The 16,066-nt window shown below is 37.5% G+C and overlaps 1 protein-coding gene across 2 annotated transcripts in view; it reads right to left on the minus strand.

The window, feature by feature from the left end:
* The window catches only part of PIBF1 (progesterone immunomodulatory binding factor 1), a 123,215-nt gene that overhangs the window by 54,667 nt on the left and 52,482 nt on the right, over positions 1-16,066 (minus strand). The gene's annotated exons all lie outside the window — the stretch shown is intronic.

Consider the following 16,066-nt stretch of genomic DNA (forward strand, 5'->3'; position numbering starts at 1 on the left):
AGAGGCCTAAGAGTTTGCTGATGGAATACTAATTTACTGGACTGTAAAAAAAGAGGCTGATGTGAATAACAGTAGAAAACATTACAAAGCTGAGCATTAAATGCCCTGTGAAATTTAAAGGAGACATATGCAAAGTAATACACCACCATTAGAAAAATGATTCTAACCACATACATAAAATAACGAACTCCTACCTGACTTTTCACTCATGAATGAGGTTTTGGGATTATATTAAATAATCCATGAAAACTTCAGCTCAGTTTTAAATAAGGGTTAAAACCAACATTTGGTGAATTACTATGAAAGGAGCAGAGAAAATACAGAAATCAACACGTCACTTTACAATTCCATGCTGCTGCCTGCATAATGAATGCTGAATACATTTCTCATAACTCAACCCACAAAAAACAGAACAGGTAGGGGCAGAGAAGGGTAATAAGGATTACCTTTGACAACTAGCAGTGGCAGTGTGAGGAAGAAATTAATTAAGGAAGTTTCTTTAAAGTGTAAGGAAAAGGAAGAAATAGTAGAGGCCTGTATCATATGGAGAATGAGAGTAGGAATCCATTGTTCACTGTATTTTCTGATAGATGAATGAGGAGGCATCTAATAAAGCTAGTGGATGTAGAGTAAAAACAAAAGTCATTCTTCACACAGAGTATTGTGATCTGCAAAGTTCCTTATCATAAGATGTTGTGGATGCTAGAAGTTAACTCTTACTCAGGAGACTGAACAAATTCTCAGAAAATAAATAATTTGACAACTCTTGAAGGCAAGATAGTGCTTCTCACACAGAAGCCACTTGACAAAGTGTCGGAATGCCAGATAAACCTTTACTCTAACCCAGTACCGCTGTTAACTCCCATTTGTCAAATAGCATTGCAACACAAGTCTACCCTATTTAGTACCTAATCTTTAGGTAGGCTTGAGAGTGTTTAACAAAGTCAAGGAGATTAGTCAAATATTTTCCCTGAGGATTTCAGATGTGGGAATGTTTCTAAAGCACAAAGAGGAAGCAATTTTCACTGGAATTAACTTGAACAGAACAAACAGGTGTCATTACGATGTCTTTTATAGTCATTCTGCAGACATCTGTGTATGAATAAACAGTCCAATGCATGAATGAGATTGTTCCCACACAGGCTGCGTGAGCAGAGACTGGAAGTTCTGCCCGCTGAGCTCATGAAAACCGCTCTTTTTAAAACAATTTTCTTCTTCAATAGTAACATGACATTTGTTCTCAGACAGAACTGCTAAATGCCCATTATCTATGTGATATCGACTGCTGTCAGTTTTGCTCGAGGCTGGTACTTTAAGCATTTCATCATTGCTCCCTGACTGTATGTTCCTATTTTCATTTTACCACACAAAAATAGTTCCAGCATGCTTATGTTCTCCATACTTTGTACATGATTGGCTGCAGACATGACAGTGAATCTGTTCTGCTAAGGACATTGTTTACAATCCTGGGAAGACAATTTTGTTCCAAAACGAGCATGTCTTCACAAAGATACACGTCATCCAGCCATCTGATGTGCGATGTAGTGCACAAATGGAATTTATCTACAAGTCACATTTATTGGCTTTAAACAACAAAGCTGTATCTTGTGCCCTTACAGAAAATAAATGGGTATGCCTTCCTGTAGACTGCTTTGGACCTTAAATTAGACTAAGGTTTAATGATCTGTTCTGTATAGAGCTTACACACCGCAAACATGCATAAACAGAAGTCACACATATTTCTCTGTACTTCCCAAACTTTCCGAAGAAGCATAACTTTTGAAGTTATAACTGATAACTTTTGAAGTCTAGTCAATCATCTGCGTGCTTCCACAGCATGCTTATTAACACCGCCATTAAGAGTAAATTCGGGGAAAGAAAAAAAATACTTTGGAAATTTTAAGTAGCTTATATGGGCATGATCTGTTTTGTACTGGTACAGTTATGAAGAAAATAATATTCATTTCACTGGCAATGATTTTTGAGATACGTACAATTAGGGTACAGTTTATGAGTACCGATATATAATAATTTTTATGCTTTTCTTTGTCAACATAATTGCATTCATTTTCACTTGCGGTATGAAAAGCAACACTTCCATTAATGACAGAAAACATCTACAACTTTTCCAGAGGTAGAAAAGGAGAAACCGTTGTTAATCAAGTAGGTTTTCTTTTGACCTTACTACAATGTTGAGCTCACTAGCAACTCCTCCACTGTAACACAGCATTCAGAGTTTCCTTGTCATATTTGCTTTTACTTGGTCTGATAGTATCTCTGACTTCTTGGCTACTATTGCAGCACAAGTGTGGGTGCATGTGTATATAGTCTTGAAACACAATGCCAAAATGCATTCCTTGTTCTACCTAGATGGTCTCTATGAAAAACAGAAGAAAACAAAACAACCCATGCTTTAATACTACTCTAATGGAAATAAAAATAAAAATAGAGGCATGTGTGTGTACAGGATTTTTCCCAATCAAGAAATTTTAATAAAATTGATGAAGTGAAAGAGTGGAGTTTTGTCTCATAAAAGAGTAAGGTTGGGAATAGAAAGGGTATCTATGGATTAAGCTAATGAAAAAACAACAAACAAACAAACAAACAAACAAACAAAAACACACAAAAAAAACAATAACAACAAAACAAACAAGCATGTAAGAATCATGTGAAATGAGGTTTCAGCTTCATTATGTCTCTTTGCCATTAGGATGACCAGTCAGTAATACCTGAAGTTTGCTAATGCAGAGTGACACAATGGTTATCAAAAGGATTATTTTTAGATTAAAGTAGAAGAGAGAATATTCAGCAAGGGACTTAAACTCTGGTTTCTAAGAATGGTTTTAAGATTCTTCTACTGAAGAAGTTTGCTTCTGCATATAATGGGTAATGATATATTTAGAATCCTGCATACATTGAGAGTAAACTGAAAGATTTCATGGTAAACTCATCACAAAATGGACCTTGATGTAAGTGATACGAACTAAGAAAAGTACACTTCTCCAAATAGTCTCTGTACCTGAAGAAAGAGTGATGACCATCTGTTTTTTGAATGGGGAGAACTACAAGACAAGTCCAGTACAGCCCAATCTTTAAGTTATATTTGGAAGGTTTTTTGTTTTTTCTTTTATCAGATATACATGCACAGTGAGATTCACTTAACAATCGTACCAGCTTTTTATAAGCATCCCATATGTACTGGGATAGCAACTCTAATCTGCTTTTACCTAACAGAAATAGACTGTTACCTTCTACTGTCATCTATCCTGTAGACAAAACTTGAGATGTACAGCAGTACTCTTCAAAAGCAGATACAGTTGAATAATGAAGTACATGAGAAGACAACTAGATTTGTAAAATTAAGCAAATTCTAGTATTAAGCTTGTTAATAGGAAAGAATGACAACCAAGTAAATACTATAAAATACATCTTCCAAAGGAAGTCCTATTAAGATTATACAAAGATCAGCACCCACCCTTTCTAATTCTGCAGACTTGATTATACCAACCCAAGTCTCTTTAGGATATATTTGAAACGTTATTTTCAAGTTTAAAAATGAAAATCAAATCAAAACAACAATAACAATGACAAAACAACAACAAACACCTACAAATTGTGAAATCATCCTGACTCCACAGATGGGTCAGTTCCAGGTCTCAGATCTTTAAAGTAATTACAGTATACTCTCCTATTTTCACAAGCATCTGTACTTTGGTTCACTGCCAAATCTGTAAAGAAACCTAAATGCTACAGATGTTTCCTCCCTAACCTCTCCTACTGCAAGCCTCCCCCTTCGAGCCCCAACATGTCCTCTAATGTTCCTGCCCTTCTCCCTCTCTGTCCCAGCTCCAACCCTGATTTTTCCTGCTTTCCAATTCTATTTTCGTTCCTTCTACTTGGGGTATCTGTTTTTATTCTCACCTTTCTTCTAGCCTACTCAGTTTCCATTCCTATCATCACAGTCTCCATCTGTATCTTCACATCTCCATTCCTGTATCATTCCCAGAGTTTATACAATCATGGAAACACAGACTGGCTTGGAAGGCACCTTTAAAGACCATCTAGTCCAACCCCCCAGCCAAAAGCAGTGACATCTTTCTCCATATCAGGTTGCCCAAAGTCCCCTCCAATCTGACAAACACTTCCAAGGATGCGGCATCTACAACATCCCTGGGCAACCTGTTCCAGTGCCTCGCCACCTTATTGTGAAGAACTTCTTCCTTATATCTAATTGAAATCTATGCTCCTTTAGTTTAAACCATTAACCATGTCCTATCAGTACATACATTTATAAAAAATCTCCCTCCATCTTTCTTATTGAAAAGAGGGAGGCCCTTTACAAGCCCCTCTTAAATTCTCAAAGATTGCAACAAGGTCTTCCCAGAGTCTTCTCTTCTTTAGGCTAAACAACTCCAGGTCCCTCAGCCTTTCTTTGTGGAAGGTACTCCATCCCATTGATAATTTTTGTGGCCCTCCTCTGGATGTAGTCTAACATATCCATTTCATTCCTATGCTAGGGGCCCCAGAGGTGGATGCAGTACTCCAGGAGGGAAATCACAACGGCAGAGCAGAGGGGGAGAATGAACTCCCTCAACCTGCTGGCCATGCTTCTTTTGATGTGGGAAAACCAACCAGGATATGGTTGGTTTTCTGGGCTACAAGCACACATTGCTTTTGGTGGATTTGTCATCCACCAGTACCCCCAAATCCTTCTCTGCAGGGCTGCTCTCAGTCTGTTGATCTTTGTACTGATGTCTGGGATTGCCCCAACGCAGGTGCAGAACTTTGCACTTGGCCATGTGGAAGGCATCCCTTCCTTCTATCGTATCAAATGCAACACTCAGCTTCATGTTGTCCACAAACTTGCTGAGGGTGCACTCAGTCCTGCTATGTCATCAATAAAGATATTAAACAAGTACCAGTCCCAGTACAGACCCCTGAGGGACACATCTCGTCAACGATCCCTCCAATTTCGAGACAATCCTTCAGCACCCTTCAGCATCTTTCATCAAATTCTGTCCTTACTTCTTTCATGATGAGGCTCAAATCACAGTTTAACTTCCTCACTTTTTGCAACTGAGTGGCTGTTATGGCTTCCTCACTTCCAAAGAAAACAAAACTAAGTATAAAAGCACAGAACAATTTTCTTTGCTCTTCATTCAGCTACATGGAGTCACAGGAGGAGTAATAGCAGTTTAAAGTGGTCTAAATTAAATTCAGGCATGTTCAATGCAGCACATACGCTGTCCATACATGTGGCAAACTGAGACTCCATTTCAGACATGGGTGCTCAAAGGATCTTGTTGTCACTGTTGCTCTTTTTGATCCTCAGTACTAAAAACTGGTTGGCTTGTTTCTGAGCAATCAGAAATTTCCCATGAACTGAGTTCACACGCTACCCACTAAGCAACTGAAAATGTAGAAACTCTGATCTTTAGCTCTAAATGCTTTGATTGCACAGTTTCTGAAGCACTGAACATCTATCTGATGCATTACATATACGGCTGGTTTCATAAACTGAAATGTCTACTGTAATAATTAGTACAAAATGGCAAAGAAAACTGTCATTCTTAATTTAAATACAAGTATGCCATGGAGATTCTTACAGCAGTTTTGCAGACGTTTTCAATCTCTTGTACCATTCATTTATTAAATGCTTCATTAATATCTGTCAATTATATTCTTTCTAATGTGGACTATAATAACAATGCACTTAATACCAAATTTATTTTTAAATATTTCCAACAAAAGAAAGAAAAAGTTCAGAGTATAATGATTAAACAGAAGATGAAGCATGCCATCTACAAATGGTTAAACAATGTAAAATGTTTGCTGAAATAGTTTTTACATAAAATTTGTTTTCCCCAAATAACATTCTTAAAGTTTTATCCAGCACTGTATTCTTGTTTTAGATTGTTATTCAAAAAAAAAATCCAGAAACATACAGCTTAAATGTTAAAGGGTAAGCATGATTTAACATGCAAGTTCTTGCCAGCTGTTACATTTGCTTCATATCAAGTAATTAAACATACGGTACTTTTGCATGTGGTTTAGTAAAATCTGTTTGAGAGAGAAAGCTTAGAAGCTTTGTTTAAAGCTGCTTGCTTCAAAGCAGATTTTTCTGTTTTGCAGCACTCTAAGCATTTGTTGTATCTTAGTCTCTGATCCTCATTCTCTTGAAACAACTTCCTTGGAGGCAACACTTCCACACAGTATTTTGCAGTCTGTATGAATTCATAGTTCCAAACGTGGAGATCCAGCAAGAGAAACAACTTTTACATTACCTGTAGTCTCAGGACACCTAAACCCAAAATACAGTAAGTGGAGTTACTAGGATCTATAATATAGTTTGTAGGATCTATATACTATATAGAACTATATACTATATAGTACAGATCCTACATATACTATAGGATCCTATATACTATATGATCTAGTATAGTATAGTACAGTATGTAGGATCTATATATGCTTTCTACCCTAAACAGACTAATGCCCAGTATACATTGTATTGGAAACATTTCTCTGCAGCGTCCGATGTGAACATGTGTATTTCCCATGTATTCTTGTGCCTTATGCCAGAGAAGGAAACAGGTTAGATGTGGCACAGACCTCACTAACCACTCACTAACATGACTGGTAAAGTACAAGCTTAGAGGGAGAGGGTTATGGAAGACACATAAAAAAGGCATAACTTGATGAATTACTATAAAGGTAAAAAGCTTTTTTGCTGCTTATCTTTATGCATATTCTCTTGAAAAGTCAGCTTGACTGAACTAATTACCATGCTCCAACTCTTTAAAAATTAGAAAAATGAACGTTAAGGATGAATCTGCTCGAGATATATTTGCTAAACCATTCCAACTGGCAGGGACTGAAATCCACCTTTGTTTCCCTGTCCCAGGGCCATGCTACTGTACTCCCTTTCATTTGACTTTGACCCTGTGAAATTTAAGATTTGCCTCTGCATCATGAAACAGCTTCAACAGTGCTGGTGGAGACTGCTTCAGCCTAGCGTAGCCTACCCTGCTGTACTTGGGAGCTATATTTCAGCCCTAAGTATTGTATAATAAACCCTCACTGGAGAGTTGTCTCTCAGCTCTGGAGTTCTGATGGATGTTGAATTCAGTCTTCCACTTCCTGAAAGTATGTGCTTACTTCCAGGCTACTAGATACAACATGAGCAGCACCTGACATGCTCTTTTTCTTTTAACGAAATGAGATGTGTTTGCTGTTCTGTGATAATTCAATACTGCTGATGCATACACTTAGTTTGCTCAGAGTCACTTACCTGGGTATTAGCCTGTTATTACTTGGTTTAACTAATTAGCATCTTGATGGAGTTTACTGTTTTGTTATTTGATTCAATGAAAAGAACCCGTGACATTTATTCAATTAATTGAATTGAACTTCATCAGTATAGAGGCATAGTACAACAAACTTAACAAAAATAAAGTATCTGAAGAAACCAATAAGCAAGTAATAAAGGGTGGGATAGAATTCCACTGTTTCCACCACAAAAATCTCTCTCTTTTTTTTTAGATAAACAAATAGCAGAACAGAGTCACCCAGCTAATTTTTTAGGACAACTAATAGTCATTGTTTTCTCTTTTACTAGGCAATAGTTTAGTCAAGATGTGTTTTCATTTATGTTTTTGCTGATGACTATGAAGCAGTGTACAAACTCAAAACATAGAAAACATCAGACAGAGAGTATCAGGTATTTCAGGGTATGTAGGAACAAAGATATTTAGCTTGTGAATCCAAAATGGAAATCATCCCCTCACAGAATCCCTTGAATAAAATCTTAAAATAACTCCAAATAAAGGTAGAAGATTCATCGTTTTCAAAGAGGAAGGTTATTAAATGCCCTCTCTGAAACACAGTGAAGAAATACCAAAGGAAACAACTTCACAGACTTCTAAATACAACAGAACAACCTGAAATGAAACATAGCCACACTAAAGGATGCCGACACCAGCAGCTCTACCTCAAGCCAAAAGCAGTCAGAAGAAATGGAACAGTTCTATTGTTCCTGGCACAGCCTTGATGCACTGCTCAAAGCTATCTTTTGTACGTGTGCACTAACACATAAAATGGCAAAAGTCTCAATTTTGAAAGCATGAGAAACATTCTAAACTTAAGTGGAACATGCAATCACCAGAATAAACACAAGTAGATTTCTCATTACCTAAACGACATAAACGTTCAAACAGATTTTTTTTTTTTTTTTTTAAATTCACTTTGAAATGAAATTTCAAATAATAGCTTTTGTAGTAGATTTGGCATACCTCAACAGATTTTGGGGACATAGGAAGCTACAAAAGTTGCTGATTACACTTTTTTTTTAGATGTAGTACACACATTGTTCTTCAATGCCCAAACAAACTAATAAATCAGAGTCAACAACTACAAAAAGACTCTGAAACTGCTGGTTGAATTAGGTTTTCCTATGTATACGTATCCTTTGCAATTGTCGTCTCCTGCTACTCACAGATATTTCATTAAATATTCAGCTAAGGCAATACAAATATTTTCAGAATCTTGAGATTCTCGGTGGAGTGATTGTTATTTACTAGGCTAATTTCGTATTCAAGGAGTTAGTCGTCAGAGTGCCAATAGGTGCATATAGTTGTACTCTACGCGGCTCAAATATATTTTGATGCAGCATCACTGACTCTCTCAGCTCACAACTGGCCCATAGCATATTGTTGTACATGCTGCTATTACACTAATAGAAAATTCATAAACATAATTTTATATGTAAATATATACTTAACAAAATATATTTAGTGCATGATTTTTAAATCTAACAATGAAAAAAGAAAAAAAAAACCTACGTTAAACAATTGACAGAACAGCATATACATAAGTGACAACAGCAATAATGAAACATCTATTTTCACTGAAAATACAGCCAGCTATAAACAGAAGAAAAATGTTTGGAATGCCACATACCTCCTTAAACAGTCAGAAATGAACATGCAGATTTTTAAGCTCTGAATTCCACAAATCTGATTACTGTATGCAATTAACAATATCAAAATGAAATTTCTATTCTGCGCAGTGATGAAAAAAGGAACTTTTCTGATCATCAGTAAGGAAAAAAAAGTAAGAAAAAGAAATTTCATCACTGAAAATTCACAGAAAAAGATGGGGAGAAAAATGAGAACGTATGAACAATTGTTCTGAGATATGGGCTAACTGGAAGGCTATCTGATAAAAACTCATTTGACATCTGGAAAAGAAAATATGCAGGTAGCTATTGTACCAGTAGAGAAATTGCTCTCCCCTACCCCCCGTTTTCCCCACTGAAAGTCTGGCAGAGTAGGTCAGAAGGTTAGGGTTCAAACTGCCAGAACGTTGTAAGTGATTGGTACGTCCCTTAATATCACACGTAACAGGTTTGATTCCCTGATAAGCAGAGTTCAAAGTACAGGCATACCTTGTTATCTGTCAAGGATGTGCTCCTAAAAGTGTTATGGTTAGCAATCATCGGGAGGAAAGCAATATTTTCCCATAAGAATTAATGTATAGGGTGCAGGGAAGGGGTGTCTTGGTAGCGACTTAAGAAATGTGCAAAAAATAAAGATGAGGCCAGCATATTGCTGTATAATTTTCAATTTATTCCCCAGTAAAATTATCCATAAAAATATGATCTCAGCCATGCTAATACAAAACAGGTATAATTCAAGTTGGAAAGTATTTCGGGAGGTATCTAGTCCAACATCCTGCTGGATGGCAAGTATTCCAGCCCTGACCGTTCTCATAGCCTTCCACTAGATTTGCTCCAGATTATCACAATGCTATTTGTATTGAATGTCCCAAAACTGGACATCCCTTGATGTCTTGTTTATACTACTGCCAAGACAGCCCATGAGGCTGCTGGCCTTCGCTGCCTGGCTGATATTGAGCTTGCTGTTTACAAAATCCCACTTGTTCCTTTCAAAGACACAGATAATGATGTGTACTCACATGCACAAGATGCATGTGCTTATTTGTTTACTAGCATTTGGGTGCTACATAAAAACTACCAGAAAAAAAAACACGTATCAAAGGCTACCATACCTGCACTGCCAGCAGCTGTTTTAAACTATTGTAATGAAAAAATACATGGATTTACACCTGTATTTCAAAACTTAAAAGAACTTCCATTAATCCAACTGCAGGTCATCAGGCATGCTTCAGTACAACAGGGCAACTCAGGGAGTTCTTATTAGAAGAGCAGAAGATGGAAAGGCATGATAACGTTAACAGTTAGCAGAGAGGGGTATTACCTAATGCAAGGATACTGAAAGGACAGACAGACAAGCAATGGATGGTGAGGCATTACTGTATCTTTCTTCTTTCAGCTCTAAGATATGTGAAATATTCTTTCCTACGTAGTGATAGCAACTAGAACTATATTAACATTACTATTAACTGGAAAACAAAGGAGTCAGGGTTAAGATCTTTCTTCATTCATATGACCTAAAAAAGGTAGTGCTTACCAAGTACACTTCAGCTTTACAGACAACTATTAAATAATAAAATATTATTTACTATCCAGTTTATTACAAGTCTTAAGACACAGATATCTTTGTGTATCATTACCGAGATAGGAAACATATATTGCTTTTTTAAAATATACTGTATAACTCTTTCAAACCAATCAGAAAATCTTCTGAAGATATAAAATTAAACACACTTGGACAATAGCATCAATAGCATAAGAGAATATGGAACAAACTCTTATAGCCCAGAATAAAATGAAGCAGGTACAGTCATAAAAGGTACATTCTACACACAACGTACCTTTTTGATATTCAGCACAGTCTTAAAAACTTCAAGACAAGTAATAAACGAACCCTGAATAGATAAATCACCAAGCCATTTATGCCACTAATAAAACAATCTAATTTCATTTCTAAGCAGAAAAATTCAAATGAATCTATGTTTTCAATTCAGCAGCCTATCCCAATTAAGAAATTCTTGTTATCAAAATATCCTATGTTGCCTGCTGAGCCATGTAAAAAAGAAAATATTTTAAAATGCAGTCACTTACTAAAAAAAAAAAAAAAAAAAAAAAGTTAGTTTTAAAGATTAACTCCAGCCTATCTCCACTCTTGGGCAGATTTGCTTTCACAACATACTTTTCCATATTTCATAAGTTATGTGACAAGTTTAACAAAATTTTTACAGAGAGACACAACTTTGCCTTTATACGGCTTTTCTACAAAGTCATACTTTAAGAACAGTAGGATTGTGGGAAGCAGTTAAAATATAAAAGACAAAATCAAGGTCTGAAAAGAAGAAAAGAAAGTCAGAATTCATGAATTATGGGGACACTAACAGGCTTTGCAATAAAAGTTTCAGGTGTACCTGCTAAGAGTCTTAGATGTAATATAACCGTTACCTGCCTTCTGAAAAGCCAACAGCAAAAAGGCCTGTATTTTTTTTATTTTTATTTATATAAAAATCATTTTTGTATATATTTATATTTATATATATATATATATATTTCTATATATATAATCATTTAGGTTGGAAAAGACCTCTGAGATCATCCAGTCCAACCTTTAACCTAGCACTGCCAAGCTACCACTAAACCTTGTCCCTAGGCACTACATCTACACATCTTTTGAAGACCTCCAGGGATTGTGACTCAACTACTTCCCTAAGCAGCCTGTTCCAATGCCACAGAACCCACTCAGTGAATAAATGTTTCCTAATATCCAACCTAAACCTCCCCTGGCACAACTTGAGGGCATTTCCCCTTGTCCTATCACTTGTTGCTTGGGCAAAGAGACTGACCCCCATCACACTACTGCCTCCTTTGAGGTAGTTGTAGAACATGGTAATGTCTGCCCTGAGCTTCCCCTTCTCCAGACTAAATCACCCCAGTTCCCTCAGCTGCTCTTCGTAAGAGTTGTTCTCTAGACCCTTCACCAGCTCATCATCTTTCTTTGGACACGTTCTAGGGCCTTGATGTCTTTGTTGTAGTGAGGGGCCCAAGACTGAACACAGTGCTTGAGGTGTGGCCTAACCAGAGCTGAGTACAGGGGGACGATCAACTCCCTAGTCCAGCTGGTCACGCTATTTCTGATACAAGCCAGGATGTTGTTGCCTTTCTTGGCCTGAACACACTCATATTCAGCTGACTATCAACCAATACCTCCACGCCCCCTTCCACTGGGCAGCTTTGCAGCCACTCTTACAGTTTACTTGTATAGTTCTTAGACTTGCCAAGTTTCCTGTTTCTCTGCTTCCTCCAATTATGTCCAGCTCTCTTCTCCATTCCTACATCTTTGTCTTCATTTTTGTATTCCTCCTCCCCTCATTTTCTCCGTTCCCTCTCAAAAGTTAATTCTTTCTTCATCTGAATTATTACAATCCCTGCACTAACCACACCTGAGAAATATCATTTTCCTTTTCATTCTTGTAGTGAACCTGAAAACAAATGTCTGTTCTTTTAGGTCTTTTCCCCTGATGTGACTGGTAGACAAGACACTCCTGATCTCCACATGTTCCCTTTCCCAGCTGAGTACACGGAGTCTAAAACATGTTCTTTTTAACTTCCAGACTGTGGCATATCAGACCAGATACCTGTTCAGTCTGGGGCAGAAAATGAAAGCTCCTACTCCTCTGTGCGTTCAATGCTTCTATGTACTGGGTCTGGCTGGGATGTTACCTTTCCCTGCAGCAGCCCATACAATGCTGCGCTCTGCACTTGTAGCTAGAACAGCAGTGGTATCACACCGGTGTTGTGTCTGCTGCTGAGAAGTGCTGGCACAGCATCAGGACTCTCTCTGACCCCCCTAGGGGGTGGGCAAAAAGTGAGAAAGAAACATCAGCAGGGCAGCTGACCTAACCCAACCAAAGGGATATTCCATACCATATGATGTCACACTCAGCAATAAAAGGTGGAAAAAGGAAGAAGAGGGGAGGGCTGGACGTTGTGAAAACGTCTGTCCGCCTCCCGAACACTGACTACGTGCGTTGAGGCCCTGCATCAAGGACGTGGTCAAGCATCGCTCATTTGTGGGAAGCAGAGAGTAATTTCTTTCCTCTGCACTTCCACAGAGCATCTACTTGTTTTGTTATGCCCTTTCCCCCTCCCTCTTCCCCTTTCCCTTTTTTCCCTTCAGTTGAATTGTTTAATTAATAATAATTTCCTTAATAATATATATATATATATATTCTTTTTAATTAAATTCTCCTTATCTCAACCCGTGAGTTGTTCTTTCCTTTACTTCTTCCCCTCATCATCTGAGGAGGGGGAGTGAGAGAGCGGTTGTGGTGTTCAGCTGCCTAGCACGGTAAAACCACCACATTCTATCATTTCATTCCTGACATTATTCCTTCTTTCTGCCAGAAGCCCCAAAATTCTGTTGTGCAACCAACAAACAAACTGAAGGTGTGATTCTTGTACTCATCAAACAGCTGCCAGAAAGTTCTCTTAACACAGCCATATTGTTAACATTAACACCTTAGATCAAGGTGGAGTAACCCAATAATACGTTAAAACAGGGCTTTAACCCTTCATATTCTTTCAGTTTACATGAAAGACTTCCATTCACTTGAGACTTCAATATAGATAGGAAAAGTTCATTTCCTTTGAAATGTGAATGAACTGTTGACCATGACAGTCACCAGTTTTCTGTGAATGCTTAGGTCATGACTGAAAAACAACCCAGTTGCTACTGTACTTTAGTTAACCTTATTTTGTGTAATGTGTAAGTCTTTTGCCTTCTTTATTACAAGAAGGTTTAAGTAGATGGAGGTGTTTAATATTTTCCCATACTATTTTTAACTTTATTCCACTCTCAGCTCCATTCTCAGCATTCCATTCTTCTATTGTTAAAGCCTGAACCAGGTTGGAACCAGACTCTAAGCTTCATCTAAAACCACTTAATAGGATAATAGTTCAACTTTCCTTAATTCAAAATGGAGCCAGTCTTTCAGAAAACACTTATTTTTGGGGTGAACAGAGAAGGATGAAACATTTATAGGTACATGACACCAAAGGATACTTGTCTTAGCAATACTAACAGGCAACACAGCCAGATACGTTGACTGCTGTCATATGAATGGGATGGAGTTTGGCCTGTATTTTCAGTTCTTCCCAATTTCAGAATTCCTCATAACCATAAAAGGACATTCAAAGGCAAGTAATAAATAGAGTGGTCTGTGACTGTTTATATAGTAAACACACCTTGGAGAACTGTCATGGGTAAATTTGATTTCTGCTTCAGAACTTCCATTCCACAGAATCACAGAATCATCTAGGTTGGAAGAGATCCAAGACCACCGAGTCCAACCTCTGACCTAAGACTAACAAGTCCTCCACTAAACCATATCGCACTCTGCAACTGACTTTGACCTGTACACCCTACAAGAACACCATGAGTCTGGGTAGGGAATCTACTGAGTAGGGAATCTCATCAGAATTGCTGAATTCTCATCCTGAAAGCAACATGGAGCCTATGAGTTTCAGGAGTTAAAAGGCAGCGGTGTAAATCTTATGGGTGAACTTGTTTTGCTGGAACCATCATTGTGACACAGGCTCTGCTAGATTTTCATGACAAAAATTAGAACTTTTCCATACGGTGAGAAAGCTTTGAGACATCAAGGTGCCCTAGGATCACTCTGCCCTACACATCAAAGTATTTTAAAGTTTTTAGTCTATTAACATAAAATGAAAGTATGTCAGCTATACCAACTGTGTAGAACTTCACTGCAGAAGAACAAGAGCGAAAGAAATTCTTCTTGTCGCCTGACAGAGTTAAAGGGCCAAACACTTCAAACTGCTGAACATAACGAAGCACTTGTCGCATTACCTCAAAAGAGGTCAGCAGCCTAGCCATAAAATAAGTCAAGAATCTGACTGACTTAGCTACACACACATTAATGAATGCTTCCTCATATCAGGCTACCCTATTCCCATGGTAAGCAGGGAAACTAGTTCTGACAACCAAGCAGTCCTCCTGCTAGGGGAGGGATCTAAGGCTTATATGAAAAAAAAAAAAAAAAAAAAAAAAAAAAAAAAAAAAGACCCCATTTCAAAGCAGAATCATCAAGAATACCATCAGTCTCCTGATTATTATTTTTTTTTTAATATAGAAAGTCTTATTATGAGAACTTTATCCGTTATATTGCCATTTGCAGAGTCCCTCTGTTATATGGTGTTTGGGATTCACTGGTCACAAAAAGCAACACAGGAAAAACTCAGTTTTCCCACTAAGGAAATTGAAAAACCTCAGATTTATTCTTGATTTGTCCAAATTTGAAGAGAAAGATTTATGCTTCCTATTGGTTTCTAATGTAAGTTGATTAGTCTTGCATTATCTCCAAGTTTACCTGTTTTGTTTTTTTTTTGTTTGTTTGTTTTTTGAAAATAGCTTTAAATCATCAATGCTCACTAACATGTTCAACAATAATTTGATGAAACAATTCCATTAGATCAGTGAGGAGATCTCATTTTGCCTTTTGTTAATAAGTGTTATGAAAGTGGTGTTAACCCATTATTATCCATATAATGGTACTGAACTTACAGGTAGAGCACTTCATGAATATTTTTTCCTGTTCTCAAGTTCCAGGTATATGGAAGTGTAAACTGTCCACCAGAGCACAGCCTTACAGGAGCAGATTACTGGAATGAAATCCTTAGGTAAAAGGTCTCTGTCATGGTAGCAAAGATCAAACCCAGTTTTCCTTAAAACAGAACCAGGTCTCCTGTTTTTGCCAAGAAGCAAACATTCTTTCAGAAGCTACTTCCAGAATCTTTAGTAAGAGCTTTTGTTTGTCAATGCTGTAGTCCTTGACCAAAATGTCCATTTTTTCCCTCTTAAAAGCAGAGAAAGCAAAAAATACAAGAGTCAAACTTGCCAAGGAGAAAACTACTGGTGGAGGCAACAGCCCTGAAAAAGTGAAGAAAAAGCAGCAGCAGTATTGGACTTCTGCACTTTGTGCTCTGTATCCTCAGCTGAATGTGGAAAGGGACCGAGCATGGAAATGCATGACTGCTGATTGTAATTGACATGGATGAATACTGACAAGCAAAGATAATTGCCTTTGAACTTGAGTG

Source organism: Oxyura jamaicensis, chromosome 1 (genome assembly GCF_011077185.1).
Source record: "Oxyura jamaicensis isolate SHBP4307 breed ruddy duck chromosome 1, BPBGC_Ojam_1.0, whole genome shotgun sequence".
NCBI classification, from domain to species: domain Eukaryota; kingdom Metazoa; phylum Chordata; class Aves; order Anseriformes; family Anatidae; genus Oxyura; species Oxyura jamaicensis.